The sequence below is a fragment of the Triturus cristatus genome, chromosome 3_2 (assembly GCF_964204655.1).
Source record: "Triturus cristatus chromosome 3_2, aTriCri1.1, whole genome shotgun sequence".
NCBI lineage: Eukaryota > Metazoa > Chordata > Amphibia > Caudata > Salamandridae > Triturus > Triturus cristatus.
In genome coordinates this window covers 111,768,244-111,789,346 of record NC_140584.1, presented here as the reverse complement: position 1 = coordinate 111,789,346, position 21,103 = coordinate 111,768,244, and the positions used below count along the sequence as shown (strand labels likewise).

Sequence of the window (21,103 nt, the reverse complement as noted above, 5' to 3'; positions counted from 1 at the left end):
TCCACTCCGCGGCCGCGAGCGATGAGGACACGGCGGCGGGAGACCGGAGCTTAGCGGGATGCAGTGCCAGCAGGGAGTGCAGTGGTGAAGGCAAGGTACTGATGGCCTGAAACGAGCAAAGGAACCCGCTCTGCCGGGGCTGGTGCTCAGTTTTATGCGCCTCCTGGCGCCAAAATCGTCTCCGGCGGCTCTCCTGCCGCAAGAGGTGCTGGGTAGTGTAGTTTCCGGTCTCCACTCCGCGGCCGCGAGCGATGAGGACACGGCGGCGGGAGACCGGAGCTTAGCGGGATGCAGTGCCAGCAGGGAGTGCAGTGGTGAAGGCAAGGTACTGATGGCCTGAAACGAGCAAAGGAACCCGCTCTGCCGGGGCTGGTGCTCAGTTTTATGCGCCTCCTGGCGCCAAAATCGTCTCCGGCGGCTCTCCTGCCGCAAGAGGTGCTGGGTAGTGTAGTTTCCGGTCTCCACTCCGCGGCCGCGAGCGATGAGGACACGGCGGCGGGAGACCGGAGCTTAGCGGGATGCAGTGCCAGCAGGGAGTGCAGTGGTGAAGGCAAGGTACTGATGGCCTGAAACGAGCAAAGGAACCCGCTCTGCCGGGGCTGGTGCTCAGTTTTATGCGCCTCCTGGCGCCAAAATCGTCTCCGGCGGCTCTCCTGCCGCAAGAGGTGCTGGGTAGTGTAGTTTCCGGTCTCCACTCCGCGGCCGCGAGCGATGAGGACACGGCGGCGGGAGACCGGAGCTTAGCGGGATGCAGTGCCAGCAGGGAGTGCAGTGGTGAAGGCAAGGTACTGATGGCCTGTAAGTCATCACATCGTCATCACGATGTACTCCCTCGTCTTTGGAAAATCACTGCTTTCTTGTGTCTGAGATTACGGGGGTCCCTCCACATCTGAAGACCTTATAGTAAGTAGTCTGTGATTTCCTACATTGAAAACCCTAGCATCTGGAGCCAGGGTTCTGTGTTACTTGTGGGTCAGGGCTGGAGTTCTTTGAGACTTGTACTCTGGATTATTGACTTCTGATGGAGTGTTCGTGATTCTGGTTGAGCTGAACTTTGTACACACACTTCACATAGGTCCACGCAAGTACCCCAAATATAAATGGTATAAAGCAGTGTTTCCCAAACTGTGGTCACATTCCCAGGGGGGTCCTCAGGCAGTAATTTTAAAAGCACAAAAAAGTTCCTTGTAGAATCAGCAGTTTTCCAGCAACAATAAAAGTGTCAAGATTACGTCGGTGATTAATGTACCTGCATTACAGAGGAGCGGTTAAGTTCACGCGCAGCAAAAACAGACTCTGTGATGGACCAGTAAAGTCCTCAGAAACAGTTACTTCAGCAGGTGAAACGGTCTTCAGTCAGTTCTAGGCACTTTATCTTTTGCTGTAGGTGCCCACTTCAAACATGGCAGAACCCCTCCCTCGGCGTCCAGAGTTCCCTAGCCAAACCCAGAAGTGTTACTACCAAGGGGGCTACATGCCCCTGAAAAACCTGTTTGGCATCTGGTTTCCCTTTCCCTGTCTCTAGTGCCAGCCTGTCTACCTAAACAATGGAGGAGCCCCTCTCCCAAGTGTTACCAATTGCCCTATAAAGGCGTCTTCTCCTTTGAAGCTCACCTTTTGGGCCAGTGGCTTCCTGCAGGAGGGAGGTAACACCTCTCTCCAGTGCAGGCTTCTATTGTCTCCTTTCCAGGGAGTCTTTAGTACGTCTCCCCAGGAGGGCAGAAAGGTTCCTCGGGGACAGGCTACTTGTGCAACCGTTAAGAGCACAGGAGACTAAAGGCAGCAAAGTGTCAACTTTATAAAAGTTGCACTCTGCAGCATGTTACATTATTTTTGACTTGTGAATCAAGTCAGGCTTAATGTAACAAGTTGTTTGATACCTTGGAGCATCAACTTTGATCACACCGTTCAGGAGTAGCACAGTTTAGGGGTCAGCCTGTAACCCACTCGCCCCAATGGGGCGACTACGTTTTTCCACAGTAAAAACAACAGTTTCATGTTTTTACTGCCAGTACATGTAAAATACATGTTCTGCCTGTGAAATATGCTGCACATATTTGATAGGAAGGTTTGTCTTTACTGTTGCTTTAAATAGCAAAGTAGGGCTAGCAATTTAAAACTACTCTTCTAGTGTATAATGGCATACTAAGAGACTTGTCTTACCTGCGTTACAGCCAGAGTGACACAACCAGTTCTATGATCCCTGGGTAGACTCTCTAACTCACATGCCCTGGCTAACAGGGAAACCATAGACTAGTGAATTATGTATAAGTTAGCTTCTGCCAATTGTGTGTAAGCGAATGCAACATAAACATTTTTGGGTCAGTACACTGTCATTGAGGTCTGGTTAGCAGGCAGGGCTCAGTGCACTCTCAGAGTCAAAAAACCAACAGAATCAGTTTAAGAAGTTGGAGGTGACCAATACACAAAAGGGCATTTCCATTTCCTTACAAAGTGCGTTTAATTGTTCCATAAAAATGTGAGGCATAACAGATTTACCTATTTATAATTTACCCTTTTCTCTTGCAGAAATGTAGTAGCTGATTTCAGCAACCCCCTCTTCTGGAGCATGATGGGGTGGGGTCCTGATACAGCCATACTTTTGCACTCTTGAAGGTGAATGGTCCCAATTTTCTTGCAAAGTACATTATGTACTCTTTTTGCCAGAAATGCTGGATGCATGTTATGAATGATGTCCTGTGGAGCAGTGTGGGATGGGGAGGGCAGAGGGTCGTCTCACTCAATGTGTTTGATCTAGATTGAGGTCCGTGTCTGCCATATTCAGATGTTTTCCCTAAAGTTGCGTGTCATGTAACCTTCAATGTCATGCTTCCCTGCATTGTGTGGAGCACCTTTGATTCTGATGTTGACGTGCCACGATCTGTTCCCAAAGTCTTCACGGTGGGCTTGCAACTTGATATTCTGTTTTCTCATTTCTTTAACTTTGGGCTGGAAGTTGTCTACTTCCTCCTCTTTGGCATCACTGGCATCTGCTAGTGTCGACATTCTTTGGCCCAGGTCCTTCACCTCACGCCTGACATCTTCAAGGTCTGTAGAAACGTCTTCTCGCTGGGTGCCACAATCATCACACTGTCTGCTAAAGGAGGTTTTCATAAAGGACTTGATGACTGGCACGTCAGGTAGTGCTTGGTCTCTATGTGATTCCTGAGCGTCATGGACACCAGGTACCTCAGAAACTGTCTCCCTAAGAAGTTCAGTTTTTTGAGGATGCTTTGGCTAGCATTGCTTTGAGGGTGGAGTCTTTCTTAGACTTGTTTGCCACAATAATGGTTTTGTGTGCCAAACATTATGCCAGGTATGTTTTGCAGCTTTGTTGCACCGCTGTTCTATAGGAGGGGTGTCGCCTCTGTCCTCAATGAATCCAGACTTTGGGGCTGTAATGTGGATTTGATGGTCAAGTTCACTCCATCTGTGGTGTTGTGGGTATCTCACAATGTCTACCCACAGAGCTATTGGTCTCCAGAGGCTGTTGGTCCGGATTGGCAACTTTATGAGATGTTCACCAGCAATTAATAATGTAGGGCTCACACCTATCTGTTATGCACCTTTCATGCACCAGTAGGACTCAGGTTCCACGCAAATCAGGGGTCACCTCCCAAAGGAAGCAACCCCCACAGTGGGCATTCACCCTCTTATACTGCTAGGAACACATCACACTTAGCAAAGAGATATGTGTGAGTGACTTAAAATAACTTCTATCGCAATAGAAGCTACTTGCGCCATGTTAGCAAACATTCAATAAACATGAGATTAATACTCAGAAGTCAAATGGGTAATAACCTTTTATCATTCACGCTCTTAACAAGCCTCAACTCACCGCTATGTTACCATCACTCACACTACTAACTCCTTCCCACTGCTGGACACGTTATGCTGTTACTGTTAAATGAGATCTTGAGCAATATCTATAATAGTGCACTACTCTTTTTGTTTTCTGTCATCAATTATTCCCTAAGATTCATTTTATTAACCTGTGGAGAAACTGTAGACTTTTAAATAATGAGCAACACTTTAGAAGTCATCACTAGCCTTTCTATTTGTTTAACTACGATAATGATCTCTGCAAAAGTAACATTCCTACAGCGCAGTAAGCTCTCTAGCACTCCTTTAGAGCTTCAAATCACAATAAGTTAGTCTCTTAGATGATAATCTATTTTGGGCTCAAATTCACATTGTTCTTTCAAAATGTGCAATTAATATTGACACACTGCCTTATGACTCCCTTGCCTGCTAGTTAAGAAATTGTCACTTTCAATAATTAAGGTAGGCTCATCATTAAATGCTGCTCCATCATTTGAACAGCTGCAGTATTTTTGGCCAAATACTTCCTGACTTTCAACACACAGAAAATTGAATTTTAAGGTATTTTTGCTGCATTTAACCTTTTACCCTCAATAATTTTGGAAGCCATGATCCATTGTTTCCATATATGTGATGGCTTGCTGGGTCTTTCTTATTTGACAGCTCTGTGGACGGTTTCAATTACCAATAAGTACAGCAGCAAAAGGAATAGTACCAAACAGAACAACGAATAGGAGGCAGCTAAGCATTAGCACATAAATGGAATTCATCCAATCAAGAAGCTAAGTCCTGTAGTATAATTAAAGCAATTTGCTGCAAGCAATGACTGTATGTGAAATACAGCAGTTTTCAGTAGTCATCCCCCGCAAGAAGTCTGAAAAATATTTCCAAAGTCAGCAGATTAATCACTTTAATATGATCAAAATGTGGTCACTTTAATATGATGTAAATGTTTTGCCACTTACCAGTATTCCCTGGAGATAGATCGCTGTATGAATACTTTGTTTCCACAGAAAATGAGAAGAGAGAGAGAGAGAGCAAGAGAAAGAGATCGCCCCCACGCCAACTGCCTAATCTTCACATCAGTAGTGGCATTGCCATGCACTTTTTCTTTAACTGATGCACTCCTGGAACCATTGGGGTAATAATAGCCCCCAGCCACCGTGGTGGGGAGTGGGGCTGAGCTCCAGGGGGCCGCATCCATTTTAGGACATTCTCAATCCTCACTGCTCATCACCCCCCACTTCTCCATTATCCTTCATCCATCAACCATCACTTCCAATCCCTCATCCCTCACTTTTCACCCTACTTCCCATCCCTCTTCAATTATCCCTCATCCATCATTCCTCATCTATTGTCTATCATGTCTCTCATCTTACCTCATTCTTCACTTCTCATTCATATTTCTCATCTCTTATCCAACATCCCTCATCCCTCAGTTCTCATTCTTGCTGCAGAACGTTTGTCTATCATCCCACATCCATCCGTCATTGCTCATTTATCATCCCCGACTCCTCTTTACTCGTTCCTCACTTCTAAACACTACTGCTCACCCCTCATCCATCATCATCCCACGTCCAACAGTCTCATTCCTCATCCCTCGGACATCATAACTCACTCTCAGTATCCTGAAACACTTTACAGTGATTGGGTGGATGCTTGCTGCTAGAATGTCCCATGAAAGCAGCCTGCCTTCTAACCTGCACGGTGAACAACCTTTACAACGCAACTGTTACAACGCACTACACTTACAACAAACTTTTTACAACGCAACATCCACTACAACGCATTCCATTACATAGCATGACACTACAACGCATGTTTAAAAACTACCTTTACAACGCATTCCATTACATCGCATACTACCTTTACAACGCATACCATTACAACGCAATCCAACACTTACCCTACTGTTGCACCCCCTGGAGTTAGAATAGTAATTTTTACCCCTATACTATGCGTTGTAATGGTATGCGTTGTAAAGGTAGTATGCGATGTAATGGAATGCGTTGTAAAGGTAGTTTTTAAACATGCGTTGTCGTGTCATGCTATGTAATGGAATGCGTTGTAGTGGATGTTGCGTTGTAAAAAATGCGTTGTAAGTGCTTGCGTTGTAAAAGTGTGCGTTGTAACGACATACATCCAACCTGCACATGCCAGCTGAATTCAGAAGAGAGGAAATGCAACTGCATGTGTCCAAGGAATCCAATGCTGTGCAACATTGAATTTTAATATACAAAAGTGCTTTTCTGATTCCACTTTGCCTCTGGTAAAATTCATATGGGTCTCTGAGTAGGCAGGGGGTCGAGAACATGGGTCAAAAATCAGCTGCTGGAGACAGGACATGTGAGTTTATCATTAATCTTGTCTGTTTTCATGTGCACTTGTTAAAGAGTAAATGGTTTCGGTTCGATGCTGCTATTAGGATTGAGAGCTGTTTATTCTTTCCTTGGGAGTTCACAGATTGCGGGCCTGGTTGGGCTTTCTGTCTGGTGCCATAATAACAGAGCTTCGACCAAAGGACTTTCATTCCATTTGAAATCAAAACAAGGAAGAGCAAGGCTTGGGCAGAGGAAAATTACAAGGTAAATAATACTGTTGCTGACTGCAGCTTCTTGAAAAATGATAAATGCTAGTATGCCTTTTAAATTTAAAGTTAGTTTTGTTTTTTGAACCAAGCTTAATTTGAAAATGCTTGATATCAGCAGCATGCTTTGTGGGGTCACTTTCCTGAAATGATATTGCGTGTATTCATTATTTTACAGTAGAGATAAAGAAAATATTGGTATAGAAAGAATTTTCACCAATTAGGAAAAGTCTCGTGTCCATTTTGTCTTTTTTCATGTAACCATGCTGCATCTGAACTGTATTTTACCTTTTTCAATGTTTCTCACATATTCTTTTTTCCCCCCCAAAAAACTTGTTGAGAGCAGACGTATTGTGATGGTTTGTGTAAGAATTGTGGTTATTAATTTGGGAGGGAGGGGCTCCTCCCACCTTAAAAAACACAATCTGGTTTGGTAAAAAAGTAGACTTCTTAGAGAATCTTTGCTCAAACCCCGGTATCTGTGGCTCAGGCAGCCGTAGTCCCCAGTAAAGTGTGTATTAGGTTCAAGCAGTACCAACAATTTGACAGTGAAAAAAGCAGCACTATAAATTTCCCACACTAATTTAGAAAACAGAGAAAAATGTTATGAGCAAGGATACACCAAATTCATTGGAATTTGATAGGAGAACCAGAAATATGACAGTTTAGAGGCAAAAAGCACCCAGAAACGTTAAGCCCAGTGGTCCTTTCATGGCAACTGTAAATGAAGCAGAAGTCGGATACATCAAGGAGGTCGTCAAAGTCAAAGGTTTTACCTTCTGACTTAGTCTCTGAAATGGAAGTCAGAATCCTTCAGAGGGGCAAGCTCCTTGGCTGCAGCTGACGCAAGTCCCTCAAAGTCGAATGCATTGTTGATGAGCATCCCCTGAGGCCGTTGGTTTGAGCATCAAAAGTTCAGAGCAGACAAAGCTGCCTTTTGTAGCTGCTGAGGTAAATTCTCAGGCCAGAATGATCTGCCTCTGCTATGAGGTTTTACATTCAGACTTAGTCACTTTTTTGGTTCTAAAAATCCTACATGCAGCAAGGCTGGAGCTGTAGTTAAATCACAAAGCTAGATGCCTTTCATGTGAGGTCTAGCTCAGCCTGCTTTCAGAAGGACAACCTGTCTTTCTTCCCTGACTTGGCTGTGAGCTCACTTGACAAGACTCAGCACCTTGTCCCAGTCCTCCTGAGTTGGGAATAAATACCAAGTCTACTTTTCTCTAACTGATGGGAAAGTTATTTCTGGTCATAACTTCAGCCCTGAGGTAGTCGAGGCAGGCTTCTAAGTACTAGATCTCTCTCCAACCACAGCTCCAACAGGGCCCAGTATTCTGTGAACAGGTTGGCTGAGTCCTTCTACTTTTTGTGACCCTGGAGTAGGAGAAGAGGAGGCCAGTGTCTGGTGGTGAGGTGCCAATCATATCCTATGCACTAGCCAGAGAATGGAGAATGTTTCCTGCCCAATCCTGGCTACATTCTCACCCTATGTCTACCTACTTTTGCAACATTTTCTCTTTGTCTTACGCTAAAATTACTCAAGGCCTTTGTCTCAAGAAGGCCACCTTCTGACACCAAGTAGGTCTCTCTTCTGTTCCCTACCCACTTCGCTATTTAGATGCTCTCTCCCACCATCTTACAGGCCCAAAACTGTTTCTCACTCCTGCTCGGGTTTAAGCCAAAGGGTCCAAGAGGGCTATGGGAATACATGGAAGTGGATCGCTTCAGCCACATTTGGTATTAGCAAGTTGAAGTTTTAAGCCTGCCTTTTTCTGCCAGCTGCCTTGCATCGCTTTCAGATGGCTAAGTGGCAAGTCGTGAACCACACTCTGCTCTTCCTGTGCTAAAGGCAGGCTCTATTCTTCTGAACATGAGTAATTAACGTTCTCAGCTAAGAATGTGTAATCCAGCTTTGGAGGTGTGTTGAGTGGCAGAACTTTCTTTAAGCCAAGGCTGGGGCAGGTATCCTAAAGAACATTTTCATAAAGATACTTTTACACTAAGATATATAGAACCTGATTTTACAAATAAATCAGATTTTGAAAATTAATTGGAAAATAACTTTGAATTATTAATCTATCAATTACCCAAGCAAAGATGGAAAATAAATATTTAATTGCATCTTGGCTTTTCTCATAGAAAATGTAATTGAACCTGAAAAGTAGAGGCAGTTGTAGTCCTTCAGTACATAACCTTTTAATATACCAGGCATCTAGCCTCATGGGCAGGGCATACTAGGCACACTTTACAGGGGCTTCTGGATATATAATAACATGTTCCTAACTTTAGGTGATACTGTTTCAGGTGGATACCCTGTATAACAGCAGATTCTTCACCTTAGAATATCCCAAAGGTGGCAGAATGGTGGCTCCTGCATGCCGATAGATGGCATTGTGTGGCAACATGTTGACTCTATACTGCCCCAGAGGTGATGTAGCAGAGCCACATAAAAGTGCCACCCCTGTGCGATGATGTCAGTTTATTGTATTTTGCCTTTCTGGTCCCCGGATGACGTATTCTAGTATACTATGTACTAATTTGGGACCTTCGTAGATTGAAAAGAGACACTCAACAGAACCGTGAGCTGGGAGGGTAGTGAGGAAACTGCGGCTAAACAGACTATGCACCAGAAAGAGCGTCACCAAAGGTAAGTAAATTGTTCTGCTGAATACGTTTAACCACAAATTTCTCACCTTATGGTAGATACCAAAGCAGCACCTCACTAAGGAGGAGGATCTGTGGAGTGGTCCCATGCCAAAAAGTCTTGCAGAGTTGAGTAGGCAAAGCGTCCTTCCCACTAGACCACGCTGTGAAGGCCTTAGTGCTTTGTGAACATATCCACCAACGGAAATATCACAGCATGGCCCCTCTTAAAAGCGCTCTGGTAGTGGAGGTGGCCTTGGTGGAATGAACTCTGAGGTCTTCTGGGGCCTTCTTTTTGGCTAGTGTATAGCTGATTTTAATGAAGATGACTATCACCTCAACAGGAAACAAGGCTACAAGGCTAAAAAGTCTCACAGCCACACTGACCTGGATCCTGAATATTGTCTTAAACTTCAATATCATAGCCCAAATGTACTGGCCTCATTATGGTGGTGGAGAAGCCTTAAACTCCACTGTGTCAAGGATAGCCCCCCCCCAAAAAGGAAGACTCTGTGATGGAATCAGGTGGGACTTTGGCTTCTTTTGTTTATGATAAACCTCAATGATGTCAGGAGTTCTGCCTTTGTCTGGAGGTGGTCAATGACTGATTGTGGCACGTCTACCTTAAGCAGTTTGCTGAGGTACAGGAATGCAGAAACCCCAACTTCTGAAGTTGGGAAGCGACCACCGCCAACACCTTAATGAACCCCCGTGGCGAAGGTCAGTGAGGCAAAGTGAAAATGTGCCTAGCTCACCCTGAACCACAGATAATGCCTACAGGACTGCATGACATGTACATGGACACTATCCACTTTCAAGAGTCCAGGCAAGAAAGGACCTTAACCATTATAAATAATTTTAATTTGTTCTTCTGCAGAAAGGTGTTCAGGGGTTAGAGGTCCAGGATAGGCCTGAGGCCCACATCCTTTTTCGAAACTAGGAAATAGGAAGAATAACAACCCCTGACCTTCTATGAGTCTGGTGCTCTCGCTAAGGCAGCCGTGGAAAGCAACAAGCACACCTTGTACAACAGGCTAGACAGATGCTCTTGCGAACGTCATTCTGGTGTGCGAGGGATATATATATATATATTTAAAAAAACAAAACTTTATTTACCATTTTGAAATAAATGCAATACCGGCATAAAATTGCTACACATCATGACAGGGTAAAAAACGTAAAACATTTTCTTTGAAAGGATCTGTACTTCGACATCACACACCAGTACATTAAAACATCTTATTCCTTTGCATTTATCCCACCCCCCAGAAGCATTTAAAATAATCTGACAACATTCTCCTTCCAGGAAGTACATCACTGCAGATCTCCAGCGTGGTGTTTACAACATGAAAAAATAAATGTATAACAATACCGGTTTACCCTACCCCAGTGGGGGCTATTCCTGCTGGGTGCTGTGTTGTAGGGGTAGAGCTAATTTTGAAGGAGATAGGTCTTTAGGGGATGCCAAATATCTTTGGGTCTAGATGCAGGGCATTGCGTCATCACCTATAACTCGCAATTTGTATTACAGTAGGTGAGGCTAGTTAGCCAGGCGTTCGTTGTGGGGGTAACCTTACTGCCCCATCGGATTGCTATTTCTCTCTTCTCAAGAAGCAGAGCAATCGCAATGAATTTTCGCAGCTGCTTAGGGAACCCATGGACATAACCCAAAAAGGAAACCTCAGGCGAAGGGGCAATGTCCTGGTGTGTCATGCGCAATATCATTTCCTAAATGGATCTCCAATAACCCCCTATTTTAGCACAATTCCATGTCATATGCGCAAAATCAGCTTGCAGCCCTCCACACTTAGGGCAGTTGTGAGGTCTGGCGGGGTCAACAGAATTGATTTTCGCAGGCGACATATATGTCCTCCACAGGTACTTAAAATTAATCAATTTGTGTCTACTGGTGAGGGAAACCTCTTTTGTCTGGGCACAACAATATGCCCATTGTGAGTTCCGTATCGGGGGCCCCAAATCTCACTCCGAAGCCTCTCTGATCTTGACATCCTTGCTAGGGACCAAAGCCATGGATGATTTGTATACTTTTGAGATCAGGTGATCCCACCCACTGCTTGTAATCACTAGTGTGAGTGGAGGGAAGGACTCAAGCTCCAGCAGGAATTCAGTAATTCGCTCTCCGGACCCTACACAGAATGAATTGGTCCATAAAAGTGGTTGGCCGAACCTCCCGCCCTCTGTGCTAGTGAACACATGACCCTCCGGAAACAAATCCTAAAACTTGTCTAAGGAAAAGGAGGTGAGCTTGCGTTGTACCAACTTCTCCTCAGTAATGGGGAGCCATGAGTTATTGCAGAGTGGGATCTCAGAAGAGTATAATGCTCGACCACCTGTTACATGCGCTAGCTTCCGCCAGGCCCAACTAGATGTTGATACTCTTTGTATATCTCTGGGGTCGCGAGGAAACCCTTGTGGCCACTGTCCTTAACGAGGCAGGAAGAACTAGGTCAGCCTCAGGTCTGGCATAAGGGATCTGTGCATCTAGGTGGTACCAGGAGTGCGCAAAGCTGCACTGTACGACTAAGTAATATATCTGAAAGTTGGGAACCTCGAACCCCCGTCTCTCATACAACAAGGTCAATGTGTCCCAACTAACCCTGGCTCTACCCCCTCCCCAGACAAGCCTGATGAGATGAGAGCGGATAGTTCTGAAAAAACTATTGGGGAGCGGGATGGGGAAATTTAAAAACAAATATAAGAATTTGGGGAGCACCACCATCTTTATAATTGCAACTCAACCAGCCATCAAGAGGGGGAGCCTCAACCAGAGCTCCGCCTGCTGCTCTAACTTTTACAGAGCTGGGCCATAGTTGAGTAGAATGATCTGTTTAGTTTCCCTGTGAATCTGGATTCCTAAATATCTAGCCGACTCTTCACACCACTTCAGGGGGAACCCACAGTCCCACTTGACAGTACTAGGTGTTAGAGGAAAAATCTCCGACTTATTCCAGTTTATGCCCGAACCAGAGAATCCACCAAATCGGATGATCTGCCTAATTAGCGGTTCCAAATTCTCCCCGGGCTGACGAACATAGAGAATAATGTCATCAGCATAAAGTGAGATTAAAAGAGGGCCCGTCTTGAACTGAAGGCCTGTATGTAGATGCCGCTCCTGAAAATGCCAGAGCAGCGGGTCCAGCGCGATAATAAAAATCAACGGAGAAAGCGGATAACCCTGCCTAGTGCCGTGGGTAAGTGTGAACTGAGATGACACAGTGCTGTTTAGACGAAGTCTGGCTGTAGGGGAAGTGTTAAGTAGTGCAGTAAGTTCAACAAACCAATTAGGCATTCCCATCCTCTTCATAACTGTCAGGAAGAAAGGCCACTCAAAGGAGTCAAAGGCCTTTTCGGTATCCAGTAAAACGGCAGCCGCCGGGACCTCCGGAGATATTCTAAGTAGGGCCGCCAACAGCGTATGAAGGTTTAGTGCTGTCGATCTATGAGGGACAAATCCCGACTGGGCTGGGGAGATAATATGGTCTAACAGTTGGGCTAACCTCAGCGCAATCATTTTAGCAAGGATTTTATAATCAAGATTTAAGAGCGACAATGCTCTATACGAACCACACAGGAGTGGGTCCTTCCTGACTTTGGGGAGAAGGATTATTACCACCTCTCACAACGTGGGAGGTAGCTCTTTGCGTTCAAGCGCTGCATTGTAGACCTCGAGGAGGTAAGGTGCTAAGAGGTTCTTGTAGGTTTTATGAAAATTGCCGGTAAACCCATCCAGCCCCGTTGCAGTCGAGCGGTTCATATAGCGCTTATGATTTCCTCAGCAGAACATGGTTCAGCCAAGAATTCTTGCATTACTTTATCAATCCAAACCAGCGCAATTTCTGCTAAGTAGTCATTGCGAACCCCGTCACCGTGACCTGAATTGTAATCTTGAAATTCATCCCAGATCTCTTGGGTGTACTTCAGCGTCTGTCCACCAGAGGAACGAATACAGGCAATATAACTGCCCCATTGAGGGCCGCAGGAGGCACGCCAAGGTGCGGCCCGATCTATCTCCCTCACCACAGCGTTGCGTGGTGGCATATTTAATTAAAAAATGCGTTTCACGCTCCGCTGCTTCCCTAAATTCTAAAAAGAGTGACAATCGACGGCCACGTTTGGTCGGGTCAGGTTGCCCCATCTGATACTTGTCAAGTGATTCTAGCTGCTGCTCAATGCGTTAAAGTTCGCCTCAGGTATTTCAACACCCCAGAGTGCTTAGAAATACAGACCCCCGCAAATAGGCTTTAAAGACCTTCCAAAGAAAAGCCAATGACTGCACTGAACACTTATTTAAATCAAAATATTCTACAATAGCGGCGCAAAGCTGTGTTCAATACCTCATCCATCTACTCCTGACCAGGGAATCTGCACTGTCTCTCACATCCCTCAGGTCTGGGAGTCCTAACCATGAGAACAACGGGGGCGCTAGAGGGCGCACAGTGGAATGGCTGCCTTGTGAGAGAGCTCCGCCGGACGGGGACGAAAAACGGCACAAATGAGCATGTAAGGAGCAGAAAAATAGCGGAAAATTGAAGTCTAGGTGACCGGACACAAGCGTCCACGCATGGCTGGTGCGAAGAACAGAATACCGGCGTTGGAGACTCGGAAATGAGCAGCTAAACAATTTGCCGCGGACGCAGCTATCGGAACACAAGATGGCGCCGACTGGAGAGACCGAGGGCTGTTGCCGTGGGGAGCCGACAGAATCATCGCTGCGGGCCGCCTCTGTGCGTTGGGGCTTGTGAGACTGCAGCTGCCTCTGAGCGCTGGGCTTTCTGGAGGAATCCGTGCTGGCGCGTGGAGCGGCGCGAAATGGTGGCGGCGGCCAGCTCGGACTTTCACACCGGGTGAGAGTGTCATAAGGTGCGGACCGCGGCACCAACAAGAAGCGAAGCCGATGCGGCGAACGAGCCTGCCCCACACTGCATACACGAGCGAGGCGAGGGTGAGTGCTGCCCGCGTCGCAGGTATGTCCTTGCCTGCCCCGGAGGCCCTGCCTGCCTGCTGTGATGTCGGGGGACTGAAGGCTGCCTAGCGCGACTGCAGGAACGCGGGGCTGCCGTGGAATGCCTTACGGATCGCTGGCCTTAGCGACCGCCATTACACGGAAGGAGATGGAGGGCGGCGATCTGACCCGCGGTGCATACAACGCCGGCCACTAGCGACTGTGAGTGCGCCGGACTTGCTTTTGCGTTTCTTCCCTGTCCCTGAGACGTGCGTGGTGACTGGAGGTCGCCTGGATTGCTGGCTATCGTGAATTACATTGCACACCTGCTGTATGACCTCCTTAATCGTGAGTGAGTCTGAGGAGCGCTGCGTGATATTGCCGCCATCGAAGATCACGCGGTTGTAGGAGGCTAGAAGCGCATGGTTACACGAGGTGCGTTGGTGCAGACGCGGACGTCTGGGGCGTTGCACGAACATCGGAGACCTGAGTGCTGATCGGCCGAGGTCCATTGCGTTTGCGGGTGGAGGACTGCGACACCCCAACCGGGGAGACTTGCAACTTGATTTTCCTGGTGACTAACGGTGGAAGAACGGGACATGGGGAAACCAGATAAAACCCAATCTAAACTCCCCTTTGAATCTAAACGACAAGCGAAAGGCACCGCAACGCTGTCGGACGCTGCCCTTGACGCTGGAGAGGCGGTGTCCGCGGGTATGGAGGGGGTGCTGCAGGCCATCCAGGAGAGACTGCAGGACATAAATGGCAAACTGGATACTATCACGTTACGAGTTAACAACATGGCGGCAAAGCTGGATGGACATGGGGAGAGACTGGTGGAGGCGGAAAATCGCATTGGAGTGGTGGAGGATGTATCACAGGCCACGGCCCAAAAATGTGCGATGGTGGAGCAGCTGCTGGACGTGCTAAAAAATAAGGCGGAGGATATGGAAGTGCGGTCGCGGCGAAATAAAGTAAGAATCACGGGGGTTCCGGAGTCCACCAACGTTGGACGGATGGAAACGTATGTGGAGGAGCTGGTTCGCAGCGTCTTTGGCACGGAGCACCTCTCCCCGATGTTCTTGATTGAACGAGCGCATCGCCCGCTGGCACCGCGGCCGAAACCTGGAGCTCCTCCGCGTCCTATAGTTGCCAGAGTCCTTAACTATAGAGACCGAGATGTCATCTTACGGATGGCGCGAGAAAAGCGGCAGATCACACACCAGGGCAATACGCTGGAATTCTATCCGGACTTCACGGTCGCTGTCCAGCTGGCGTGGAAGGAATTCAATCCAGTTAAGAAAAAACTGTGTGACCTTGGGATTGACTAGGTCATGCTGTATCCAGCCAGGCTCCGAGTGACGCATGAGGGCCGAGCAACAATATGTCACACGCCTAAGGTGGCACAAGATCTCGTCAAACAAATTGGCGCCAAACGCAAAGAACGACAGAGAATAGATCAGAATCCGGACGCAGACTAGCGGGCAGAAGAAGAGAAGAATTCGGAAAGCGGCAAAACAAGGCGTGCGAGGCTGAAGGGATGAACGCACATGGTAAGGTGACGGTTATAAGCTAGTCCCAGAACCTCGGGGAGAGTGCATCGCTGCCTTGCACTGGCTGTGGGACTTTTCTGGTCCGCTGGAGACTGTAAGTACAAGCGGCATGAACTATGTTGCCTCGCGCACAATCTGCTGAACTATGGTACTTCAAAGTGCATACAGACCAGATGGAACTGAGATTGTTGTTTGTTGATAACTGATAAGGGGATAACGAACTAATAACTCGGGCCGCACTGTTGGCAAACACTGTTGACCTGTTTATGGCTGTAATGGGCCTGAGGGACTGTGAGTTGTTGGGCCAAATGTTGGGGATCGGGATCTGCTCATTGGCAATGGTCCTCTAGTACATGTGAGGTCACAGGGTTGGCTGCAGGATTGTTGTTGAGAAGCTGGGTCGCTGTCCACTGAAAAGCAGATGTGCACTACTGTGGGTCGGTCGGAGACAATTGGTAACATGGTCACTGTGAGATATGCTATAAGGCAGTACGCTACCTGTACTGTTATGGTAATTTTTAGGCTCCAACTCATATTGTATACCCGTCCACATCCATTTAGTTGGATGGAGATGTGTGCTCTGGGCGATCCCCCAAAGCGGGTGATCCCCGAACTCCGTTAATTTATGCTAGTTTATTTTTGTCGGGTATGTCTTTGGCATGATTGGGGTGCTGAAGTGGGTGGGGGGAGGAGCAAAGGGGTTGGAAAGTTGTTTTGTTGGTCGCAGTGCATGAGACGCATCGCTGAAATCCACGTACTTATGCTGGGGAAAAATGAGGTCACTTTATGCTCAGATATTCATTGGAACGCACTCACCAAATGCTTGTATTGGGTATGCCTTACAACCACTACTGGAAAATGGCGGATGCACGAGTAGGGGCTGGGTGCCTCAAACTGCTAACGTGGAATGTGCGGGGGCTTAATAACCCCAAAAAAATCAAACAGACACTAGCATACTTAGATAGACTGCACATAGATATTGCACTAATACAGGAGACGCACTGTGCGCCGACTCATCAGCCTAGTATAGGGCGAAGGTGGGCTGAGACGGTGCATCACTCTTTGTACTCATCCTATGCACGAGGGGTGTTAATATTGGTTAGAAGGGGACTGCAGTTTATGATAGAGAATACTGAGACAGATGACTTGGGGCAATTTGTTATTGTTACAGGTATACTGCGGGGGCAGCGACTGGCCATTGTGAGCACATATGGGCCAAATGTGGATGATCCGCAATTCTATCATTCCTTATGGGGTAAGCTGAGGGACATACAAGCTACGCACTTGATCTGGGAGGAGACTTCAATATCGCATTATGTGATGACCTAGACAGATCTGGGTCGACGACTGAGCCTCACAGATGGGCGCTACAGGTATTGAAGGATATAATGGCGGATAGGGGACTTACTGATATTTGGAGAAGTAGAAATCCTGAGGGGAGAGAGGCCACGCACGCATCGGCAGCACACGGTAGTTGGTCCCGCATCGACTACTGGTTAGTATCTGGGGACATTGCCTTATGGACACAGGAGGTTAGACATTTGCCCAGAACACTGTCTGATCATAACTCAGTGCTCATCTCCCTGGAATTCCCACACTATGCACCACCTCCCTTCAGTTGGAGATTTAACGCAAAAGCCCTACTAGATCCCATGTATGTAGACACTATTGGGCAGGCGATACAGGAATATTTTGATCACAATGCCCCTACAATGAAAGATCCCGGCGTGCTGTGGGATGCTTTTAAAGCAACGATCCACGGCGTCTGTATTAGCACGAACGCTGGTATTCTAAAAGACATAAGGCAGCAGCTAACGGCGAGGGAAGACAAGCTGCGAATTCTGGAGGGGGAATACGAGAGAACACAAGATACCAAAATCTTAGGAGACATCAGAAATATACTGTTCGAGTATCAAAACTATGCGGAAGATGAAATTAAATATACGGCAAAAAGACAGATGGCGAGGGCTTACGGGGAGGGGGGTAGATCGGGCAGACACCTGGCGGCTAAAATATGTGAAGGTCACGTACCGCAGAACATTCATATGGTTCGCAATAAGCAGGGGGAAATGAGATATGGCGCACAGGAAATCTTAAGCGAGTTCGTGACTACATATGAAGCAATCTATGCCTCTAGACCCACGGCAGCCTCGGCCGAAATAATGGAGTATCTAGATGATGTGGCGATAGCGTGGCTGTCGGACACGCATCGAGAATATCTGTCTCTGCCTGTCACGGTGGAAGAGGTCGCGGAGGTGATTAAAACATTGCCAAATGGTAAAGCTCCGGGCCCAGATGGGTTTACAGGCGAATTTTACAAGGCTTTTGTGGACCAGCTAGCCCCTCGCCTGGTGGAGATGTATGGTAATGCCCATGAGCAGCAGAGACTGCCTCCGACTACGTGAGGCATTGCTACTGGCGTTGCTCAAACTGCAAAAAGATCCAGAGCTTTGTGACTCGTACAGACCCTTGTCTCTTATAAATGTGGACAATAAGATACTGGCCAAACTGCTTGCTGCTCGGCTGAACCCTTTAATGTCTAAGCTGATCTTGCCTGATCAATCTGGGTTCAACCCATCGCTCTCCACCGCACATAATACACGGACTCTATTTGCACTGTCGCACTATATGACACCCACGATCAGGGCTGCGGCGGTGTTTCTGGACGCGGCCAAGGCCTTTGACTCGCTGGAGTGGACATATCTAAACACAGTACTACGGAGGATGGTCTTTCCACCCATGTTTCTCCAATGGACACAACTGCTATATGATGCACCAGTGGCGCGAGTCCGGGTGAATAAATATATTTCAGAGCCCATCGATATTCGTAGGGGGACTAGGCAGGGGTGCCCTTTGTCCCCGCTATTGTTTGCTCTAGCGCTAGAGCCACTAGCATGTAAAATTCGGTAGGGACATCATTACTCGGCTCTTCAATTTCCGCAAAGACCGCTGCACATATCATTGTATGCCGATGATATGTGAGGGACCCAGGGGAAAATCTGAACCCGTTACTGAGGGAATATATTACATTCGCACATCACTCAGGTATAAATATAAACTGGGCTAAATCCTTGATTATTCCCTTGACGGACAGCACGCAACCGCACCCCATGGAGTACCCTTTGGAATGGAAGACTGAACCGGTAAAATATTTGGGTGTGTGGTATCACCGTGACCCTGAAATCGTTATTAGGACTAACTATGGGAGGGCAATCGATGCCTTGGAAGGGAAAGTGCGGAGATGTATTCAACTACCGCTGTCCTTGGCGGACCGCATAGCCATTGTAAAAATGGTGATATTGCCTAACTATTGTACCTTTTCAATAACATACCCATCCAGCCCCCAACAGAGGTGTTTCGTCGAATCACCTCGATGGTCCTCCAACTAATCTGGGCGGGAAAAACAGCTAGGGTTGATTTACAGACGCTTACATTACCTTACTGCCAGGGAGGGTTTGGAGTTCCCGACTTTTTGCTGTACTACCTTTGTGCGCAAGCGCAATATGTGCACTTTTGGTATCACAAAGTCCCATATCTCACACATACTGCAATTGAGGAAGGGGACGCTCTGCCGATCCCGTTGGAAGCTGTTATAACCCATCGTAGGCCTCCATTACATAAGAGTGACATTAACACGATCGATGCCACAAACAAAGCTTGGCATATCATGGGCAGAAAGGCTAACAAACTGCCGTTATACGCCCCGGCGCTTCGACTCCACTGGCACCCAGAGATTTCGGTCACGCAGGAAGAAGTGGGGGTAGGATTATTGCGACAGGTCGGTATCGACACTATGGAGGATCTTTATGACGATGGGAGTTTCAAAACGTTAGAAAATGTGACATTCATCAGTAATAAGACGTTACTGTTCCAATTTAGCTATCACAGGCTACAAAATGCCATAAAAAAAACTTTATCCAACGTACCCAGCTGAACCGCCGGTACTGTCCGCTCTGCAGTGGATAATTACCAAACCTACGGCTAAAAGCTTGGTATCCACGCTCTATACTAAACTGCAGAGCGACATAGCGGCAAACACACATAAAGCTATGGAAAAATGGAATAGCTGCTTAGATGTTCCATTAACTGAGGAAGACTGGGCTATAGCTTGTACATTGACTGGTATGTTAACACCTAATGGCAATCTCCGCATTCTCCACTTCAAGTACCTACACCAGACATATTACACACCTGCTAGATTGCACAGATATGGGTTACGCGCGCATTCTAGGTGTGGCCGCTGCAATGAGGAAGGGGCGGATTTTGTCCACCTAGCATGGTCTTGTGGGGTGGTGATGGAATACTGGACGCAGGTGACGCAGATGCTGGGGGCTATGGTGGGCGTTGAGGTGGGCTGCAATGTTGGCACCTGTTTGCTGGGTCTACTGCCTGGGGTGAAGGCCCAAAAGCGCAAATTCAGTGTGATTTCGTTACACCTGGCCAAACGAAGGGTATCGCTCTGCTGGAATGGCAGGAAGATTCCACAACTTAAAGACTGGATTGCTGACTTAACGTATTGTAAGGATACACTAAAGACATATGAAGAAGAACTTCCTACCAGGTCGAAACCAAGAGATTATTGGAAATACTTGACCCAATACTTACAGCTGTATCAAGTGAACTAAATGCTTATTCTAAATGCAGTGATGTTCGGAGGGTGTGGAGGGCCTTTGATTAGGAATGCAAAACGGTTGACGGATGCTGTTGTACTGTGACCAAAATGTTAAGGTTGTATTTGACTTGTATACATTTCAAATGCTAATTAAAAAAAAGAAAATAAGAGAAAAAGAAAAAAAGAAAAAAAAAACATGAGAACCACGGGAGAATGATCAGAGAGCGTGCTAGGAAGATGCCGAGATGCCCTGTAACAGGCTGCCAAATTGGGGGACACTAGCCGAAAGTCTAATCTAGTCCCGGTATCATATTGTGCAGAGTAATGAGTATCAGCGTTTTCCCCTGGTCGACAGTCGCAACAAATCCACCAGGCCAAGCAAGTCGCACAGCTTCAATAATGCATGCCGCAACCGCGGCTTGAGGTCAGAGGAGCCTGACGTGCTGTCAATTAATGGGTCTAAGAGTAGGTTGAAATCGTCACCCATACAAATATAGTCTGCATCTAGCGGCAAAGTTGCATGTGGATGTCGTAAAAAAATTCTGGGTTGTCAATATTAGGTGCATAGATACAAACAAACGCCATTCGATATCCCAATAAGAGCCCCTCTACCATCGTACAACGACTCTCACTATCATTGCAGACCCTGTCCATCTGGAAGGGCAAGCGTCTATGGAGGATCGCAGTTCCCCGGGTACATGTGCTATAGTTTGCAAAATAGTGGTGGGGTCCCCAAGAGCAAAACTGGTGGAAGATAATTTTGGTAAGTGGGTCTCTTGTAGGAAGGTAACATCGACCTGATGTCTCTGTAGATAGTGTAGCACCTGTTTCCTATTCCTGGTGTTATTTAGTCCCGCACATTCCAGGTGATCAGTGTCAAGTCTGAGAAATTGGACAGTTTACCCCCCAAAGACATAAAGGTA

At 47.0% G+C, this 21,103-nt stretch overlaps 1 long non-coding RNA gene across 3 annotated transcripts in view; it reads left to right on the top strand.

The window, feature by feature from the left end:
• The window catches only part of LOC146856878 (uncharacterized), a 168,631-nt gene that overhangs the window by 76,689 nt on the left and 70,839 nt on the right, over nucleotides 1-21,103 (top strand). For all 3 annotated transcript variants that reach the window (XR_014979823.1, XR_014979821.1, XR_014979822.1), the window contains 2 exons: nucleotides 2,530-2,616; nucleotides 6,279-6,407. This is a non-coding gene — a long non-coding RNA (uncharacterized LOC146856878). The remainder of the gene's footprint in view (nucleotides 1-2,529; nucleotides 2,617-6,278; nucleotides 6,408-21,103) is intronic.